Genomic DNA, 5344 nt, shown 5'->3' with positions numbered 1-5344 from the left:
GCAATGAGAATCCCGTGCACCACAACGAAGAGTAGCCCCCGCTCCCTGCAAGTAGAGAAAGCCCACATGCAGCAATGAAGACCCAACAGAGCCAAAAATAAAAAATAAAATAAAATAAAAAAAGACTGAAGCCACTGAATTATCAGGAGTTTTAGCTTCTTCACTTTTTTTTTTTGGCTGCACCGCGTGTCTTGTGGGATCTTAGTTCCCCAACCAGGGATTGAACCCGGGCCCTTGCAGTGAGAACATGGAGCCCTAACCACTGGACCGCCAGGGAATCCACTTCTCCAGGTTATACGAAGCTGTAACTTTCTAGCTACAAGCTACAGCTCATCAGTTGAGCCAACATTTGCTTATCAAAAATCTATATGCTTGTTTTCTCTTAACACAAAATATGCTGAAATAAAATGGAAAAAAATTAGCAGGGTTCTGAGCACTTATGCAAATAAGTAAAAGCTCAAAGACCCATGAATAGGAATGAATCAGATCTCAAGACATGCAACTATTAATAAAAATGTAATAAAACAGCCCATCCTGGAACTTATTCAGGGTTATCACCATCGGATGTATCACCACCCTGACATCTTTCAGCCTAGCTCGGGCTGGTTTAAAAAATAAGCCCATGGCGTTTCCTGGATTTATTTTCAGGATATGCAAATGAAATCCAGCTTTTTGCAGCACATACTTTGTGGCATTTATGATGCTGAAACATCCCTTAAAAAAACCTTCCTGGAATAACTCAGAGAGGTACCAAAGTCAAATATAAGCCTTATTTTCTAAATTTAGGCTAGCATGACTTGGGAGGGCATGCTCCCAGGAAGGATTACAGAAGTTATTTTGGTCCCAACCGCACATTTTAGAACTTACAGGAGTTATTTATGTTCTTATTCTGCATTTTCAGAACCTTGTATCATTTTAAACTACATATATAAGAATAAGAATTTTTAATCACTAGTCAGATAATCTTTCCATGTCCTCACTTGTACAACTGCCACAGTGTGGCCTGGCATGATTCTCTGTAACCAGCATTGTCAAATAAAAAGAGACAGAAAGAAGACTGGTCCACACTCTGGAAGAGCAGCAGCTGTAGAAAGGACTGGGTGGCTGGCCGAGTGCTCAGTGAAGTGCAATCTGCCTACATAGCTGGCGCCTGCAAGGGCCGGTTTGTGCAGTAGCATCACTACCGAGGCTTTCCTGGGAGCCCGCAGACGGCGTATGCATGGTAAAACCCCAAACATCTAGATTTATTTTCAACTATTCCATTTAAAATAGAGGCACCAACAACAGAATGAATTCGATGTCAAAACTTAAAACGTTGGCACTCGACGCTAAGAAATTGTGAGGCATGAGGCTTAACTAGATCTTCAAACTGGCAGTGGCTCTGGGCAGGTCTGAATCTCATCATGTAAATTGGAACAGAAAATTAAGACTCACTGGATTGCCTTTTCTAGGGTGATCTGAAACATTCAGCTTTAAAAACCATTCAAGGACTCAAGAACATATGAAGGTTTAAAAGACATAGTACAATTGTCTTTTCTGGAGGGAAAGGAGTGCCCAGAATCTAAACCTTATGTCTCTTTGAGGAATTCACACCTCACTAGTCTTGGCTGGAGGCAAAGTCTGGTCCTCCCTATAAGCGCCTGTTATGTATGGATTGAATGTTTATGTCCCTTCAAAACTCATATGTTGAAACCCTACCGCTTAATGCAATGGTATTAGTAGGTGAGGCCTTTGGGAAGTAATTAGGATTAGATGAGACCATGGCAGTACTGTCCTCCTGAATGGGATTAGAGCTTTTATAAGGGTCACAGGAGAGCTTTCTTCCTCTCTCAGCTCTCTGCCAGGTGAGGATACAAGGAGAAATTGGTAGTCTGCAACCCAAAAGAGGGCTCTCACCAGAGTCTTATCATGCTTGCACCTTGATCTCAGACTTCCAGCTTCCAGAATTATGAGAAAGAAATGTCTGTTGTTTATAAGTCACCCCAGCCCAAATGGGCTAACAGCCCCAAAGGCCAGATTTTTGTTTTCTCAGCCTTCCTTGAGGCTAAGACCATGTGCATTCCATGGCATGAAACTAGGCTCTGTTTCTAGCTTCTCCCAATTGTTCTGAAGCTGGTTCTGCAGGCTTTGTGGCAAGTCTGTGAGCTCCATAATGTCTTTTCAACAAGTTTCTTTTCTGCTGTAAACAGCCAGTTTTGTGACTAGCAACTACCACCCCTCCGATTATTATAAAACAAATTACAGTCAAAAAATTTATTCCTCAAAACAGTTGTCTGTTAAACACCCCCCACATTAGACAACTTTTCTTTCCTTCTAAATGATTCATATGCAACCATATTTAAAAAATAAAATGGCAACCTGGTAGTTGTTTCCATGCTTTCCTGAAAATGACCTCTCCTTAGGTTCACTAGAACCAGCCCAGAGAACTTCTGTTTCATCATTTCTTCCTTACTCTCCCCACCTCTCACTTTTAAGAGCCTACTTTCCCTCCAAGTAAATTAGGAGTAAAATTTACCTGATCATTCCTATATACCTTCCTTTATCCATATTTGCCATTCTCCTGCCCAACTTACTTTGAAGCCTCAGTCCAACACCCTCTATCCCATAGCCTGTGTTTAATCACAGATTTCCTGTGATTCCTCCCAGAGGTGCCTGGACCCTCCTTTGTTACCCCCATGTTTGTGGCCCATCTCTACTTGGGATACTGTTTACTATGAACTTTCAAGTTGTAGAAGTGATTCTTCCACCCCCGCCTGAAGCAGATGATCCATAAATACCTGAACATTCTAATGATCCTATCTGGTGCCTCAAACACCAGGTCCTCTGTCTTTCAAGTTCACTACCAAATTTTTTATCCATTTTTGTATGGAAACTAATAGGACTCCATGATATACACAAAGCCTAGCAAAACAATAATATTACTCCTAGACTGAATGAAAGCTGGTGATTAGTGACACAGAGAAAAAACAAACAAAGTACAGGAAAATTATTCCCATATATTTTGAAACTGCTCTGGAATGATGCTGTGGTTTCCAGCCTTCAAAACATTGTCACAGAATAGCCCATCTTTGTGTAGAGGTCGGGTGGCTGGCTTATCAGACAGGAACCTTGGTAAAGTTGCCAATTTCTATCAAAGAATATTGATTTGATCCCCTAATCGTAACTTTCTCTAAAACAGATACATTTTTTTCAGCCAACAGCCCTAAGTGCCTATTGGCTCAGTCCTTGCCAGGAAATGTGATCGTACCCTCTCTACCATCCGGTTTAGTTCAAAATCTGGTTGAGATAGGTGATACTTGGGGAGGACTGTTTAAACAATTTCTTCTAAATATTCTAAATGATATCTTTAGAACATTAGATTAGACAAAAGTTTATCTTATTGGATTACACTTTTCTGTCATTTTACATATTTAAATTTTTTTTGGTTTTATCACAAAACTTTAGTCTTTTTGGTGGAGCAGCAGTGACAGAAATAAAATCTATTACCACAGTTTCTTCAGGAGTGGTGGTATGGATATTTTCTAGCCCAGACACTGTCTCCTATATGAAACTTCATGTGAGAAATGACTTTTAGTCATGTTCTTGTGTATACAAAGGAGAAATGACTTTTAGTCATGTTCTTGTGTATACAAAGAAACCTTTGCTTCCCCTGCAGGTGTCTCTTTTTTTTTTTTTAATAATAAAAATTATGTAAGTGACATACATTCCTTTTTACTTGGCTGACTGGGAAGTTCAGACACAAGAATGAGGCTCAAATAGAGAAATATGAAGGAATTCAGCCTGATTATTTATACTTCTTCCTCTGACTTTACTTTTATTTATGATATATAAGAGTGTGTGTGTATGTGTGTAGGAATATATATTTACAAATGTGTATGTTTGTATATATATTATGGTTTTTTTAGGTATAATTCAGCCATTATTTTCTTATTTATGCCATAAGCTACAGTAAACTCTTTGTGGAAGGTATAATATGAATAAATATAGAAACATATGAATAAATATAGCCAAATACTATGTTGGGGTGAACTTTAGCAATTACCACTATTAATAGTAATTACTTAGTAAGTGCTTACTACTGTGTGTGCAAAGCACATGCTGGGCAAGAAGATAAGAGAGCTTAAGGCAAAGTTCCTGACCTCAAAAGGCTTGAAATCTAATTGAGCTAATAGGGCTGGTACATAAGACTATAATGTAATAAATGTACATAAGACTACAATATAATAAATGTACTCTACTATAATAAATTATATAGCTACACATATATATATATATATATATGCATGTGTATACATGGACAGGCCAAGTAGTAGTATCCTTCCTGCTTAAGACAGAAAGAAATGAAAGCAGACAGAAGGTGCAGCTCCCCAAGAGTGCAACTCTCCTGTCTTTATTGATCTCTGCTGTCCCAATGAGGCCCAGGCAAAACTGTGAAACTCACAACTCCCCTAGGACTCCCCTAAATCCAGGGTGGTTTTGTTTAAAGCAACAACAACATTTCAAGAGGTTCTGTTAATCTAGATATATTTTGATATGTACCACAAAAGGAAGAGTTATTTTATTTTCAGGAAGTTTTTTATCGCACATTTTAAAACATTAAAAAGTTTTTTCTTTTTTACCGTGACTCACTGAAAGATAAATTTTACTTCACGACTTAGAATGTACACACACATACACACACGACAGAATCCTAAGTTTCACAAAACACTATTGATCCTTTCCATATTTGACACACTTTATTTTCTTCTCTGTTTTGTTCCATTTTAATTCTTGAAGCATTCCTATTATTACCCATTAAATTAAATTTAGTATAAATAGCATTGTTTTAAAGAAAAAGGAAGTTCAAATTTCCAAGGGGCAAATGTTTTAATTTACTGAAGGAAAACTGTTCTTTTAAAGATCAAAGGAGATTGGGTGAACTTCAGATGGACGATACAGTATACTGCTTATCTCATAAGTATTTGCTCAGAAATCCAAAATATGTAAAGTTATGATTCATGCAACTCTTCCAAAGAGAGAAAAGAGGGGAAAATACAGCCCCAAATTGTATTCCCATTAGAAACCCATCACCCCACACACATAAATCACATTTCAAATGCCTTTAGTATCAGTGTCTCCACATTCTAAATATGGGCTTGACTTATAATTCAGCTTCTCTCTAGCCTTGATTATAATGAACTTAAGATTTTCATATATGCACATAATTCACTAATTCTGAAAACTGCATCATTACTGACTAATCAGTGTTGACCTTAATCTTAGGTTTCTACACAGAAAGAATAAAATTTTCAGGAAACAGTGGAAAAACTCCTCTCTAACTGAGACCATGGTTATCACCCAACTT

The sequence above is a fragment of the Grampus griseus genome (assembly GCF_964374135.1).
Source record: "Grampus griseus genome assembly, chromosome: 7".
NCBI classification, from domain to species: domain Eukaryota; kingdom Metazoa; phylum Chordata; class Mammalia; order Artiodactyla; family Delphinidae; genus Grampus; species Grampus griseus.
This window is presented reverse-complemented; position numbering follows the sequence as displayed.